A 17,632-nucleotide genomic window follows, 5' to 3' on the forward strand; every position below is an offset into this window, starting at 1 on the left:
TTACCGTGACAGGTCTTCTTTCACACACACTATCCATCTCTCTGCTAGATGCCCTTGTTTTATCTTGCCTACTTCCTGTCTGTCCCAAATCTTTACTGGATTATCTTTTGCTCTTCTCCACATGTGCCTGAACCACCATAATGTGTTCTCTTTCACCTTCTCTGCAATTGGAGCTACTTTGGATTTTGCTCTGATGTTCTCATTTCTTCATCTGTCACACAGTAAATATTCTACCACCCATCTCACACACTTCATGTCCATCACCTTTAGCATCTTCAAATGCTGTGCCTTTATGGTGCAGGTTTCTTTACCATGCAATAGTACTGATCGCACCACTATTTTGTACACCTTACTTTTCAGCTTCTTTGGCATTCTTCTGTCATAAACAACCGCTGAAACACTGTACCAGTTGGCTGCAGCCCCTCTGATTCCAGCTTTAAACTCTTCATTCAGACTTCCTTCCTCCCCCACTTCCTGTTCCACTATTTTCTCTATCTCAATTCTCAGTTTTTTCCAATTTCCCCCATTTGTTGCCATTACAACTGTCTTACATGTATTCATTCCATGTACCTTCAATTTTGCATTCCATTCCCCTTCCCTTTGCTTTAGATCTTGCTCAGAGTCTGCCTGTAATGCCATATCAACTGCTTACAACAACTTTGTCAATCCGTCTGCTCTGATCTGTTTGCTAATTAAGTCTATCACCAGTATGAACAGCAGTGGGTTCAGAGATGAACCCTAATGCACACTGTCACTCATCCAGTCAGGATAAAACAGATAAGCATTTGTGGGCTGTGTTCAAGCAGCTTTATTATGTACAAACACATCAGGATGGAGGCTTAATAACTTTAACTTTGATAAACTTATACACAAACTAGCTGTCACACTCATACATGCTCACTCTCTGGTTGCACTCTAAAAATGGCACCGAAGTTAGCATGTGCTTGCTATTTATATGCACGTGCTCTCCTTGAAATGCTTCTTAAAGGTTCTACATCCTCAGTTTTGAGAAATACATCATGGATTACTGACAACATTAATTGACATGCAATTGATAGAAATAATTCTTTGACATGCAATTATACAGAGCTAAATACATATAGACAATTATGTCAAGGTTGCTGCACATTTCACACTAGGTCTGGAGATATGACCAAAGCATGTGACATAAAAATTAGAATTAAGTCCAGCAACTGGGACTGTCTGCTGAGTGCTCAACTTTGTGGACATTGGAACATCATCAGGAATGGAAGTAGAAGTTATTATGATGCATTCTGCAACAGGAACATTGTCTGGATTGCTTTGAGATCTAGAGTATGTATCACAGGAACAATGCTGTGATATGAATTCTGATACAGGAAGAAGATGTCTACAGTTTCTCCTGTACTCCACACCTTCAGATTTTATGAAGCAGGATCTCGGCTTGGCACATATACTTGACCAATCCAGTCAAAACCTTTCACTGTTTGTATCCTCACTGTCTCTCATTCTTTCAATGGACAAAGAAATCTGCTCAATTTATCATAGCTGGACTTCTGGAAAGAACGCTTCCTGTATAGTTAGACTCTGATTGTTCTGTTGTTCTTTGCTTTAGGCCTCAACAAATTGGAAGGGATAGGAAATGTTGTTCTGGTTTGCTTAGACAGAAGTTTCTGAGCAGGCGAGCCAAGTATATCATCATGGAGTATATTCCTGAGATTGAGTAAATTCAAAAAGACATCAGTGTTATCACACTTTGACTGTGGTTATTCTCGACTTCAAAGTCCCATTCTTTTGCAAATTTCTGAAACAAAGCTAGACTTTCCACTGTGTGATACCTTAAACCTCTTGTAACAGAGGCAAAATGGGGTATATGCTAATTTCCCTTAAAGGAGATTAGGTGTTTCAGTAAATGGCAGTTCTGAATACCGATGACTTTTAAGTCTATTTTTGGACAATTTCAGAGCAATAAAGCCAAACCCTCTGCCTATGGACATGCATGTTTCTGCCTTCTTACGGCATCATCAGCACAGCAGAAGAGTAATGTTTGACTTCTGGAAACACAGGTTGTCGTACTCAACTGATATCCATAAACATCAGGGTGTCTACAAAATATCCCAACTAACAAACTAAAACAATCAGTAAAAAGGTCACACAGGGAAACCAATTGGTTAAAAAAACAGAAAAAGAAAAATCTAGCAAAGCTAGAATTTCCACTGTGTGATACCTTAAACCTCTTGTAACAGAGGCAACATGGGATATATGCAAATTTCGCTTTAAGGATATCAGGTGATTCAGTAAATGGCAATTCTGTATGCCCATGACTTTTCTTAAGTCTATTTATGGACAATTTCAAGCCAATAAAGCCAAACCCTGTAGCTGTGGACATGCATGTTTCTGCCTTCTTATGGCATCATAAGCACAGCATAAGAGGAATGTTCGACTTTTGGAAACACAGGGTTCCTGTGAAGTAGGAACAACATTTTTAGGACCTTTGAAAATAATGCCATTTCCATCAACATTTCATCTCTATAAGGAAAATAAGTTTGCACTTTAGGTGATACACTAGATTGCTTTGATGGCCATCCAACATTAATGTAGTGGGTGAGCTTTTGCAAAATTGGATCAGTCTTTGTATAATCTCTCAGCTCATCAAGTCTCATGGTGGAAAAATTATACACTTCCATAACATCAAAGTCAATATTCTCTGCATGAAACTGTTCCGTTGTATTTCTGTGTGATATGGACAAGGTATCCACCAGATAAAGAAGCTTGCCTTTTGTACAGACCATTTTGAAGTTGTACTTTTGTGATTTGAGCATCATTCTTTGTAATCTTGCTGGAGCTGAATGCATGGCTTCTTTAGAATAGCAACTAGAGGTTGGTGATCAGTTTCAATCTGAATAGCTCAACCATAGCTATAATCATGAAACTTTGAACATGCAAATATTACTGCCTAAAGTTCCTTCTCAATTTGAGCATATTGCAGTTCAGTTTGGGTAAGAGATCTAGATGCACAGGCTACTGGTCTGCCTTCTTGAAGAATAACTGCACCAAGACCAAATTCTGAAGCATCACAGGAAAGAGTTACTGATTTATTGACATCGTAGTATCTTAATGTGGGTGGGTGGCAATTTTCTGCTTAAGGACTTCAAATACACTTTGGTGCTGTTCTAAAAAAGACCATGTAACATTTTTGCACATTAGCTCTCTCAAAGGTGCTGTCAACTCACTGAAGTCTGGTACAAACTAGCCTAGGTAGTTGACCATACCAAGAAAACATTGTAGAGCTTGAACATTATCTGGTGCTGGCATCTCCAGAATGGCTGCTTGCTTGGATGGGTCTGGTCGCAAGCCAGTGCAGGTAAATAAATGACCTACATATGTAACTTCTGGTAGTCTGAATTTTCACTTCTAAGGATTGAGCTTCAAGTTCATTTCATGTGCTCTGTTTAGAATTCTTCTAAGGTTTCTGTCATGCTCTGCTTCACCATTGCCTCCAACCAATAAATAATCTACTATTATGGCACAAGGATAACCCCCAAAAAATTTGCTCCATTGCACTCAAAGACTTCACTTGCAGAATGTATTCCAAATGGCATCCTAAGAAATCTATATCTTCCAAATGGAGTACTGAAAGTAGTCAGTAGTCTAGATTTGCGATCAAGCATTACTTGCCAAAATGAACTTTTTGCATCCCAGACAGAAAAAAACAGGATAATGCAGCATCAGGGCTGCTACATCATCAACTGAGTGCATAGGATGATGCAGTCTCTCTAATGCTTTATTCAAATCTCTTGGGTCAATACATATTATGATTTTGTCTGAGTCTTTTTTGTGGGCTGCTAACATGGACAGCACCCATTCAGCTGGTTCTGTGACTAGACGAATTACACCTTGTTGCACCATTTTATCCAACTGAGTTTTGGCCTTATTCTGCATAGCTACTGGAACTTTTCCTGCCAGTCTGACTACTGGACTGTCCTCTGGGTCTAACTTCATATAAAACATACCTGGAAGTTTGCCTAACTTGTCATCAAAAACACCAGCATACTCTGAGAATATAGCTTCAGTAAAATTGGAACTAGGATATGTGCTTATATGATGAACTTCTTTAGTAAAGGAAATCAAATTCATTCTCAAATGGTCTCTTTTTTTTATTGTGTCTTTCTGCTTTTCCCAGTTAGGGGTCACCACAGTGGAACTCCGGTCTGCTAATGATTGGCAATAGATTTTTACGTGCCGAGTTGCCAGCCCTGACGCACAACCTTCAACGAAGATATGCCCATTCACACATGTCTCCACACAGAAGACGCTCTAGCTGAGAATCGAACAGGACAACATCGTACTGTGAGGCGACAACGCTACTGCAAATGGTCTCTAAGACCCAATAATGACTGCACAGGCCTTTGGACTACACAGAATAGTAAGCTGTAGCAGTTTCTAGCCAAATAACATGAAAGTACTACTGAGCCTTCTTCTTCTTTCGGCTGCTCCCGTCAGGGGTCACCACAGCAGATCAACTGTTTGCATTTCTTCCTGTCCTTTGCATCTTGCTCTGTCACACTAACCACCTGCATGTCCTCTCTCACCACATCCATAAACCTTATCTTAGGCCTTCCTCTTTTCCTTTTACCTGGCAGCTTCATCCTTAGCAGCTTTTTCCCAATATACTCTGCATCCCTCCTCAGCACATGTCCAAACCAATGTAATCTTGCCTCTCTGGCTTTGTCTCCAAACCTTCCAACCTGGGCTGACCCTCTAATATACTGATTCCTAATCCTGTCCAGCCTTGTCACACCCAGTGCAAATCTTAACATCTTCAACTCTGCCACATCAAGCTCTGACTCCTGCCTTTTTGTCAGTGCCACTGTCTCCAACCCATATAACATAGCTGGTCTCACTACCCTCTTGTATACCTTCCATTTCACTCTTAAAGGTACTCGTCTGGCACAAATCACTCCTGACACTCTTCTCCACCCACTCCATCCTGCCTGTACTCTCTTCTTCACCTCTCTTCCACACTCACCATTACTCTGAACTGTTGATCCCAAGTATTTAAACTAAGCCACCTTCGCCACCTCTACTCCCTGCATCCTCACCATTCCTTTATCCTCCCTCTCATTCACACACATATATTCTGTCTTAGTCCTGCTGACCTTCATTCCTCTTCTCTCTAGAGCATATCTCCACCTCTCCAGGATCTCCTCCACCTGTTCCCTACTCTCACTACAGATCACAATGTCATCTGCAAACATCATAGTCCACGGGGACTCCTGTCTGGTCTCATCTGTCAACCTGTCTATCACCATTACAAATAAGAAAGGGCTCAGAGCTGAACCTTAATGTAATCCCACCTCCACCTTAAACGCATCTGTCACTCCCACCGCAGACCTCACCGCTGTCACACTACCCTTGTACGTATCCTGTACCACTCTTAAATTACCGACTTCCTCATACAATACCACAACTCCTCTCTGGGCACCCTGTCATATGCTTTCGCTAAATCCACAAAGACACAATGCAACTCCTTCTGACATTCTCTGTACTTCTCCATCAACACTCTCAAAGCAAACATCACATCTGTAGTGCTCTTTCCTGGCATGAAACCATACTTCTGATCACTAATCATCACCTCCCTTCTTAACCTAGCTTCCACTACTCTTTCCCATAACTTCATGCTGTGACTGATCAATTTAATCCCTCTGTAGTTACTACAGCTCTGCACATCACCATTATTCTTAAAAATCGGTACCAAAACAAATTTTCTCCATTCCTCAGGCATCCTCTCACTTTCCAAGATTTCATTAAACAATCTAGTTAAAAACTCCATTGCCATTTCACCTAAACACCTCCATGCTTCCTCAGGTATGTCATCTGGACCAACAGCCTTTCTGCTCTTCATCCTCTTCATAGCTATCCTTCCTTCCTCCTTGCTAATCCACTGCACTTCATGATTCACTATACGCACATCATCCAACCTTCTCTCCCTCTCATTCTCTTCATTCATCAGTCCCTCAAAGTACTCTTTCCATCTGCTCAACACACTCGCCTCGCTTGTGAGTACGTTTCCCTCATTATCCTTTATCACCCTTACCTGCTGTACATCTTTACTAGCTCGGTCCCTCTGTCTAGCCAATCGATACAGGTCCTTTTCTCCCTCCTTTTATACAGCTCATCATACGCCTTTACTTAGCCTTTGCCACCTCTCTCTTTGCCATGCACCTCATCTCCTTATACTCTTGCCTACGTTCTTCATCTCTCTGAAAATCCCACTTCTTCTTCGCCAACCTCTTTCTCTGTATATTCTCCTGTACTTCTTCATTCCAACACCAGGTCTCCTTGTCCTCCTTCCTCTTTCCAGATGTCACACCAAGCACCTTTCTAGCCATCTCTCTTACTAGCTCTGATGAAAGTACTACTGAGCCTGCAGTTTGAATTTCTTCACCTCCATAAGCAACAAGTTTCGCACAAATGGCCACATTAAGTGGTTCACCAGCTCTTACTTTAGCAAAAGTGTCTACTTACATAACATTACACTTTGAGTAAGTGTCTGCTTTGAGCTTGGTGGTTTTACCATTGATCTGGACAGTACAAAACACTTCATTCTTTGCCAACAAATTTACTGCATCAACCTTTTCACCAATCACTGACACACCATCTATGTAGAAAGTGGAACTGCAGCTCTCTGTGTGATCAACTTGCTTTTTAAGTGACCTTTCTTTATAACTGTGTGAGGTTTGCTTGATTTGCAAAACTTTTGAAAATGGTTCCATTTTTTTACACTTGTGGCATTGCTGACTAAATTCTAAGCATTTTTCTCTTTTAGACTCATGATTGTCACCACAATTGTGACAGTTAACAATAAAGCTTGATTTGGGTTTTGCTGACTCGTGCTTGTACTGCACTGAGCATGTCATTTTCGTAGAACTGGCTGGAAAACTATGGGTTTTACTTGCCACACCCACAGGGGTTACAGCTACCATGTGCTTAGGCCTGCTTCTACTAGCCATGCGTTGCATGCTGTCTACATTTGCCCTGGAGCCTGCTGAAACCATCTCATCACTTGCATGCATACTTGCGTACCTTTCTGTAGCCTCATGGATTTGACAAATCTCAACAACTTTGCACAGCATTAAATCACTGTAACGAAGCAAAATCTTTCTCATAGCAGCACTATTAATTCTACACACAAGCCTGTCCTTTATTAACTCATCTTCCAAATCACCAAACCTACACGTTTTAGCTTTGTTTCTCAGGTCAGTAATATAAGCTGCAAAAGTTTCTCCTTGCTTTTGATCTTGTGTAAAACCGATGCCTTTCTAATGTAACATTTGACTGAGGGTTACACATTTCCCTGAATTTACATTTCAAACAATCGTGGTCTTTCCTTGATTCAGCCTGTACAACAATATGATGGTTTTCAACTTCTCCCTCATATACTGCTGGTGCATACACAAATGAGCCCTCTCTTTCAAAGGCCTCTGACCTAACTAGGTTTAGCAAAATGAATGCCCCGGTGTGTGTATCTTTGTTAGAATGCACTGCTTGTATAAAAATATCTTACCCTTGCTCAAATATTCTCCAGTTCTCTGCAATATTCTGATGAAATACAAGTGGTATGGTTTTCAAAATCCCTCTGCCATGCCAACAAATTACAGTAAAACACAATGCAACCCAAGTCCACTTTTAACTGTACGAGCTTACACACTTGTACATATGCCTAAAATTTATGCCAGTATATGTAATTATACTCAAAAGCACAACAAGCCTCTGACTGAACTTTGCAAAATAAGTCTCTCAGGCACAAGAATACTCTTGAAATTAGTGTACTGCAAGAAATCACAACATTTCAAAGAACTGGGCAGAAGATCAGAATAAAAACATTTCAAAGTAACTGCACTTTGTGAATAAACAATACACAGCACATTGAAACTTTCCCAAAATGGCTGTACTTTGCTAAATAACCCTGTATAGTGCAAGAAACACTCTGTAATGGTGGCACTTTATGAATTGCCACAACCAGCACAAGAAACTTTCAAAATGGCCATATTTTGACTGCACTTTATGAAATAGTTGCAATCTGCACACAAACTCTTTGAGTTAAATGCACAGTAATAAGCACACACTGTAAGCACTTTTGCTCACTTTGAGATACTTTGAATAACTCTAGTTATGCCCTGAATAGCTTCAATCAATGCAAAAGAGTAGTGTATGCCAAAATACAGCAGTTTGCCAAAATACATGCAGTCACCTTGCTTTATTTATGCTTAATGTGCCCTTTTTGCCCTTATTATATTTGTTTTGTTCATTTAATCTTTTTCCTTGCTCATTTTACTCTTAACTTGCTCGTATTGCAATTCCAAACCCTTTATGTGCTTTCCTGATAATTGTTTTATCAAACATCTTAATTTTAAACATTTTCTTTAATTAATAAACTTTTTGTGCAGCTTGCTTGTTTAATAGGCTGGTTTGTGCCCTTGTTATGCTCTGTTTTAGCTTTATTTTATTTTTGTTACCTTTGGTTCATTTCTACCCCTTTTTGTGCTTGGTTCACTTAGTTTACCTTCCCTGTTAACTCTGCACCTCGTAGCTCTGGATAGCAGTCTCTGGAATCCCGGTTCTGATACTATGTCACTTTTCCAATCAGGATAAAACAGACGAGCATTCGTGGGTTCTGTTCAAGCAGCTTTATTTCTACGAACACATCAAGATTGAGGCTTAATAACTTTGACTTAGATAAACTTCTAAACAAATTAGCTATCACACTCCTACATGCGTACTCTCTGGCTGCACTCTCAGAATGGCAGTGAAGCTAGCATGTGTTTGCTATTTATATGCGCGTGCTGTCCTTGAAACCCTTCTTAAAGGTACAACACACACACTATTCTACATACACCCACTCTCAGTGTGAACTCCTCTGTGAGACCAAACTCTGTTACTTGAGTCACTGAGTCCTTGTACATAGCTTGCACTAATTCTACCAATGTTTCTGGGACTTTGAACCACCGAAGGACTGATCAAATCAGCTTTCCTGGAACCTTATCATATGTTTTCCACAAGTTTAGCAATGCACAGTTAGACTCTTTCCTCATTTCTAGTTTGTTCTCGACTATCTGTCTCATTGCAAATGTCAACTTGGTTGTGCTGCATCGTGTTCTGAATCAGAACTGCTCATCTCCCATCTTACTTTCAACTGCTCTGTGTATTCATTTATCAGTCACCCTCTGCAGAACTTTCATGCAGTATGACAGGAGTTTGATACCTCTGTACTACCCCACAGGTGTGGATGTCCCTTTTGCTCTTGTACACTGGCACTAGTATACTTATTCACCAGTCATCTGAAATAAGCTTTTCTCTCTATACTGCTAGGATTACCCTCACATGCCATTTCTCCCTCGTATCACCCAACATCTTGATCATGGCTGCTGTGACCTCATGAACCTGCTGCTTTCCCTGACTTCATTTTCCTTCATGCTTTTCTTACTTCTTCTAGGTTGGGTTCCTCCTTTTTTTTTATTGTAGACTATGTCTGGGGCAGTACAGCTTCTGTGGGGTTTTCTTCATTCAGAAGTTGCTGGAAGTTTTCCTCCCATCTGCCTTTGATGTCCTGTGGACTGGTGAGCAGGTTGCTGCTGGCATCCCTTATGAAGGGTGTCTTACTATCTTCTTTATCTTTCTGTCTTTGCTTTCCAACCTGATACAGCTTCTTCATGCCATCTACCAAATCACTTTCTAGAAGCTAGTAGAGTGCCTCTGATGCCTTGTTCTTTGCTATTGCAAATACTCTCTTTGCCTCTTTATTATCCAACCATTATTCTCTCTCTTAGCCTTGTCAGTCTTTCCTATCTTCAACTTTTTCCAACACTCCTCCTTTCTTTTGATGACCTCCCGGACTTCTGCATTCCACCACCGGCTCTCCTTATGTACCTTATTTTATCTCAGACACGTATCTGTTCTGTAGTCTTCACACATGCTGTTTTGAGGCACTGCCATTCTTCTTCAACTCCATCTATTTCCTCTTCGTCCTGAGGTGCTAGAGTCCTGACTAATTCTGTAAACTCCTGTGCTTTCTCTCCAGTTAACTTACAGGTCTTCAGCCTGGTCTCTGTTGACCTTAGATCTTTCTTCAGCCACATCTTACAGCTGATTGTGGCAACCAGTGGTTTATCCTATGGGCTGACTGTTTCACTGGGGATGACGTTGCAATCATGGATTCTGCCCAGTGCCATTTCCTTACTATGAAGAAGTCTGAGTTGCATGTCAAACACTCTTTTATGTGATATTGTGACTCTCTTGCTGAAGCATGGTTTGGCCACCATCAAGGCATTTGCCAGATGAAAGTCTAGAATGGCCTCTCCTTCTTTATTCCTGTTTACCCACCCATGTGGACACAGGCAGTCTTCCTGTCCTGTGCTGTCTGTCTTGGTGTATATCAACACCAATTCATACTGTCCTGCTTTATCTAGTAAGCCTGTAACTGCAGCCTGAGTGCACTCTTTTCCTCACTATCACACCCCTGCTGTAGGGCATATGTTGACATTATGAATAGTGTCCCATCTTTATACTTTATACTGGAGTCTGACTGCCATGAGTTATCCATTAATTCTGATGACATCCCTCTTAGTCTTAAGAAGCAATTCCTATATCTCTTCTAGTCTAATCACAATTCATAACACCCAAAACAAACTTGGAACAAATGTCTCGCTGAAAGTTGGAAATGCAGGCACCAGAATTATACACAGGTGTACCCCAAGGCTCCATATTAGATCCCCTCCTTTTCTCACTTTTCACAAATAACCTCCACACCTCAATCCCACATGCAACCCTAATTCAGTACACCAACAACTCCACTGTAATTTGCACTGCCCCTACTATTCCAGAATTACAAGTGCTCATCCAACATTCATTTCTTGCAATCGAAACCTGGCTAACCAACTCCCACCTTATCCTGAATCCCAACAAAACAAAACTCATGCTCTTTCATCCAACCAAAACACCTCCTTCCACATTCTCTATTGAATCTGTCAACAAAACCAGAATCTCTCCCGCTGCTCATACTAAGCTAGTAGGTGTTGAAATAGACAATAATATGAGATTTGATCTCCATATATCCCAAACAATACAAACGTCCACAAAAAACTAGGTACTCTGTACAGGAATAAACATCATCTCACAGACAGCACAAAAGCCACAGTAGCTAAAACACACTTGATCTCAACCCTAATATACGCATCACCTATTCTCACCAACCTTAGGAAATCAGACCTTGCAAAACTTGAAACATGTTACAATAAAACGCTAGATTTGCTACCATCTCAAACTCAAGTTCTCATCACTGTACAGCACTTGGGCAGCTCAACTGGCTTGAATTTCCTCATCTTCTACATTACACCCAACTAACCATGGCCCACAAGCTACTCCATAAGAAAGAAAAGACACCTGCCCTAAAAAATCTATTGCAACCATATGCCAGTACCAGAACTTTAAGAGTAAAGCAAATAGCACGCTGTGCTAATGCGTCTCTTTCTAGGGTTGGGAGAGTGGCCTAATGGTTAAGGTGTTTGCCTTGCAAACACAAGGTTCAGGGTTTGAGTCTCACAAGAGATAATTGGCTAAGCTTAAAATGGCTTGCAAGGGCAGTTAGCTTAGTACTAATCTATGAACCTATGAACCTATCCAATAATAAACACCTGATAAAGGTCTCTATTGCTAATAATCAGGTTGAGGAATCCCTCTTCTCCAACTGTATAGCTAAACTCTGGAATATCTTACCTCTCAGTGTAATACCTACCACAACCTCACCTGATTTTAAATGTTTACTAAAAAATTACCTATTCAAAAACTGGATATGTCCATGTATAGCTCCTGGTTAATTTACTTGCTGCCAATGGTGATATTATACTGGACTCAAAGTTTTTCCTCATACAGATATAAACAAAAGGTTATGTTAGATTACGTGTTAATCATCCATATGGCTCAAACTACATATTTAACTGTGCTTTTCTCTGTCCTATTGTATCTTATACTTTAGTTGTACCATTGTTGTATTTGCTTTCTTTTTATTGTGGCGCTTTTCTCCCCAGGCCTCCGCTGAAAAAGGACTTGTGCCCAGACGGACTTTTCCCGGTTAACAAATATAAAATTACATTAATAAATAAATACTTAAAGGAAAATTACCTTAAAAACTTTTTTTTAAAATCATTGCTCATGGATTTAAAATCCAATCCTTTTATTTATACATAAAATGATGAGCGCTTTTTTATCAAGGATTTTTATTGGTCTAAAATACTTTTTAAACATGAGTGTAATTTGACTGTTTGTCTAATGAAGTCTTTCACATAAAAAGACGAAAGCACTCATCATTTTATGTATAAATAAAAAAAATGGATTTGAAATTTATGAGCAGTGATTTTAAAAAAAAGTTTTTAAGGGAATTTAAGAACGATTCTGATGCTTTTATTTCCAGCTTTCAGTAATCCATTTGTTCCAAGTTTACCTTTTCTAGTCTGTCTTCCTCCTCTTGAGTAATAGACTCTGGGTCCAAAGCCAAGTGTCTTATCTCCTGGATGCATAGGATGTCCATCCTCCTACTTATCATCATGTCATCCACTTCCAAGCTGCATCCTGTCAGTGTAGCAATTCTTCATTAATGTTTGGCGGGTTGATTGATTTTACTTCCAGCTATCCCAAATAATCCAAGTTGGTCAACTGGACACCTGCCAGCCAGTAGCTAATTGAGACAGTTCTTCTGGGCACATACTTACCAATAGGGTATATACAGCCCTCCCTCCTTTAGCATGGGGCAATGGCTTGGGTCAGTTGACCAGGTCCTTAACCCTCTGCCCATTTCTGCTGACACTAGTCAACGTGACCAAATCACTTAGAGATAATCTTTACAGCATCTAGTGTGGCTAGCCTGAACGCAATGTTTTTTTACACAGTCAAGTGACTAGTACAGACACAGCACTTTTTTACATCGTCAAGTGATCAAGTGTCTAGCTTGACATGGTGTTTATTTTACACCATACAGTGGATATCCATGACACTGCATTTTTTACACCATTGAGCGTCTAGCCCTGATGGCACTTTTTTACACTTTACAGTGGCTACCCAAACACTGTGTTTTTTTTTATACCATCGAGTGTCTAGTTGTGACATGGCACTTTTTTTTACACCATACAGTGGCTAGCCCTGACAGAGTGTTTGTTTGCTTTGTTTTTTTATATCAAGTGGCTAGTCCTGACTCAGGCTCACTTTAATTACCTGAAATCTTACCATCAGGTCCTTCTATGTTTTAGCAGAATCCAACCCATTTAGACTGACATTTACAGATATATCAGTTGTCATCAACTCTTTTTTTCACTGCCATACATCTGACAATTCCATTCAGTCTTATAGGAGAAATCATATTATCCAAACCTTTAAATTTAATTTACTGAGTTTTGTCATGGGGACCTACAACCTTACTGAAATGCTTCATCCAAACAGTAAAAACTTGTGGTCAGAACAGCCAAGATGTGTTTCTATGTTACATATCAATGGAATCTATCAAAAAAGCATTCACTCACATTTCTATCATCACCAGAAGTTCACCATCAGCTGTCTTAATATCCGACCAGTAGTATCTCATCACCCACCTCTCACACGTATCTTAAAGGTTACAATTAACAGGTTTATGATGTGCTTAGTACTGAAACTAAAGCTAGTTTTGCATATCATCTAAACCTTTAATGGCTAGACAGTAAACTCTCTGCACTACATGAATGCCGTCTTGACTAAAACATTAATTACATTTAGAGACTACTGAGGTTCAAAAAGAAACCACCTAGCTAGGCTTAAAATATCCACCACCTGTTTCCATGATGCAATCTATTTGTACACGTCCATCAGTTAATGACCAGCTCCAAGTCATCAGCAGTAACCTGCCATAGCTTTAATGAACAGGTCCCAGAAATATCTTCTGGCCATAAGTCTTGATCACAAAGGAAATTGTTGGTTCTGCATAATCCTGTTGCACCCATTTCAGTCAAAGCTGAGACTTTTACTCCGTAGGTCTCCAACAAAAATAATCAGTCAAATTTCTTGTGATCGTTAGTTCCTTTGCATGTGGCTTCTGGATGAACTTGGTCACTTGTACATTTCTTCTTATGGTCTATAGGGCTATATCTGCTAGCAAACTATTGGCAATATGTCTGCTGCTCACAAATCCTACTGGATGAATTGATGCTAGTTTCAAGTCTGCTATTCAAGAATGATTCACCCTGCAATGAAACAGCGAAACAGAGAGAAAGAGAGACAGAACATAAAAATATAGCAAGACAGGCAACATCCAAGCCAGTCAGAAGTTGCAAAACATGAGGTCAAGAGGAGACCTACTAAACCTTAAGGAATCTTGATTGGCTGGAGGAATAATTTAAAAATTCTCCCTTTTCTGTCTTTCCATCCCATGAGTGTCCATGATTTCAAAATATTTTAGTAAGAGACATTTTCCTCAACCAGCAAAATGTGCTATACATATGCAATACAGATTCCTGGTATCCCTGCAAACATCCTAATATGTTATCCTGTAATCTTTAACCTTCTCGCTGGAACCAACCTCTTACACTTCCCTGTTTCAACCAGGATTCATTATCAGAGCTTCTTTATATCTTATAATATTCTTTATTCAAATCCAAGACCCCCAAAGTGATGTTATACCTTCTCAACCACCATCCCACAGTGCACCTTATCCCATTTCCCTGGAAGAAATAAACTCCTAAATCTCCTAAAAGAATATGTGAACAACTGCTTCACCCTCCTGTCCATTTACCAAAACATTGATAAATTCCTTCCACTGCAGTCTCCCTCCAACCCTTAGGAGTACTGTCAAGGCTATTTCTGAACAGCTTCTTGATATCTCTGACATTTCATACAGCACTGTAATAGGTGAAGTCATCTCATAATAAAAAAAATACTCTTCAGAATCTCCCCCCTGTGGTCTCCTCCTGCTGCATGCAGAATCAGTTTTATATGGGGTCCTTATATTCTCAGCCCTGTTACTAGCCCACTCCAGAGTCCAGACTGTCTGTGCGGACTGCAGCTCTCACTCCTACCACAATCTTTGCAGAACAAAATGTCTCCATTGATCCAATCAAAAGCCCTTAAACATTTTCACAGAGCATGGTAGCAAATTGATTTTGTTCTTTTAATCAGAGCACTTTCTCAAAATATATGCCACACTAAGCCTATAAAGGATAATTTAGACTTGCACATCATCCTTTTCTTTTATTTTTTTCCTGGTCCATTTTTGAATAAGAGCAATAAAAACTAACTTAATATATTATTACCACAAGACCATGGGTAGAGTACAGAGCATGAAAGTAACATAAAAATATGTTTTCTTCAGTTTCTAACAGTGTTTTTGAAGTACTAAAGCTATTACAATACAAGCACAGCTTCTGAATGTCAAAACATTTAGCTGAACTAAATTACTGCTTTGCAATATCATGGATCATGAATTAAAACAGTTCCTTCTATATGTGAGTGCTATTTAATTTCTACTTAGCTTATCAATGTTTAAGCATCAGACCTTCATTCATATTTCTCAATAAATAACTGCACTTCATGGACGTACTTTAAACATCTTGCTAGAATGCACAGACAAGATGAGACTTATGTATATGTGTGGCTATCACTACCAAGTCTTGAACCCAGTACCATATGCACTACAATCACAGCAACGTACCTCTACACCAGACCACAAAGAAAAACATTTTACAGTAATTTATCTTGGTATACAGCATTCACACACACACACACACACACACACACACACTATATATATATATATATATATATATATATATATATATATATATATATATATATATATAGGATCTGTACAGATGCTCGACTGCATCTTTCACAGAATCCCAATTTGGTGAGCATACATACGTGAAAGTGCTGTTCACCGAAGCAGTGCTTTTGCGTAAGTATGCTTGTTGTTCCAGTTGGTTCCCTTTTCCCCACTGTAGTGTGACCTCAAAATGAGAATATTAAAGTAGGGGAGTGTGGGGGGTACAGCACCCACATTGGGGGTGCAGGGGGGCTTTCTCCCCCTGGATTAAAATAGATTTTGTGTTTTTTTTAAACATACTTTAACGAAAGTGCTTTTTCTATGAAAGAGCTTTCGTTAAAATGTGTTCGGTGATAATGGATTTGGGCTTTTGATCTTTCGATCAAAAGTCCTAAATCCATATATATATATATATATATATATATATATATATATATATATATATATATATCTATATATATACACACACACACACACACACACACACACACACACACACACACACAAACACACACAAAATTGAAAAATGAAAAATTTTGAAAAATGACCAGAAACAAAAACTTTTATCTTGGTATAAGGAAAAAAGCAGTCTCAGAACATAATCCCAGAGATAAATACATAAAGAATGTAGCATGCTTTAGAAAGTGACCAGGAAAAAGGTAGCACATCTTATCTTAAACTGCTACTGAGATCCCTTTTAAGTCATATACCCTAAGAGATAAATTAATTTCATAACCATGGCAATAGCAGGTGCTGCAGTGCGAGGCAGAGAAAAATACTGCAAGAACTGTCTGGTCTTTAGTAAGTGGAAGAAAGATTCATTTTATATGGCTGCAAAAGAGTGTACTGGAGATAAATTGTATGTAAAATGAAAAAAGGAAACAATCAATACATCATTTATCAGGGCCAGATATACTACGATACTACATACAGGTAATAAAACAATTGTGAAAGGTTTAGCAATTCTTATACTTTTCGTCATATGAGCATTGCAGCTTTTTGTTGGCCAAGGTAAAGAAACAAAGAAATTGCAGAGCCAATTTGTATGAAACTTCTGAAAGGCATTCCAGGCAAAAGTGGGAATATTAAGCTTGATACACAGATGCTGAATATCTTGTAAAAGGGAGGCAATATGCTGTGAAATTACCCTGCTGGCAATACTGAGCTGTAAACATTGTTTAGCTGAGTGTCAGGTTGTAGTTTTGCATATGCTACGCTCAAGCCAAATTCTTGCTCTGAATGCATTAGAGAAGTGACCTTCAGTCTCTGCACTGCTGCATTCTCATCAGCATTCTGAACAGCACTGCTCCTTGTAACAAACATGTGAAACCTAATGTTTATCACAGGGTGAGACAAGTGATCTCATCTAGAAGGCAGCTGGTTTGTCCAGATTTTAACTTTTAACCAGAAAATCTCCATTTGATTTTACAAACTAAAATACTGCACAAAGTGGCAAACTAATATTTTTACAGATGGGAGCTCTAGTAACTTATGTCATGACCTTAAAGTTGTAATAGGCAAGTAAAAATGAGGAGAGAAAAAATAACAGGCAGTCTATTGTACAAAAATCAATGAACAGGTAAAAGTGTTCAGTGTTAACAAGAAAATCAAGCATTCAGGTGCATTTCTACAACTACATAAAGGAGAAATTCATGGCTAAATGCATGAGGGAGCTTCATTTACTTGATAAAGGTTGTGCTAAATAGTGGTGTTGGGAGAATTAGCTGATAATAGCTCCTGACCACGAGATAATAAGGCATGTGATTACACAAAGTAAACACTGAGATTGTGAACGAAGAGGAAGTTAATGAAAAA

The sequence above is a fragment of the Protopterus annectens genome, chromosome 14.part0 (genome assembly GCF_019279795.1).
Source record: "Protopterus annectens isolate FY-2018-M chromosome 14.part0, PAN1.0, whole genome shotgun sequence".
In the NCBI taxonomy this organism is placed as follows: domain Eukaryota; kingdom Metazoa; phylum Chordata; order Ceratodontiformes; family Protopteridae; genus Protopterus; species Protopterus annectens.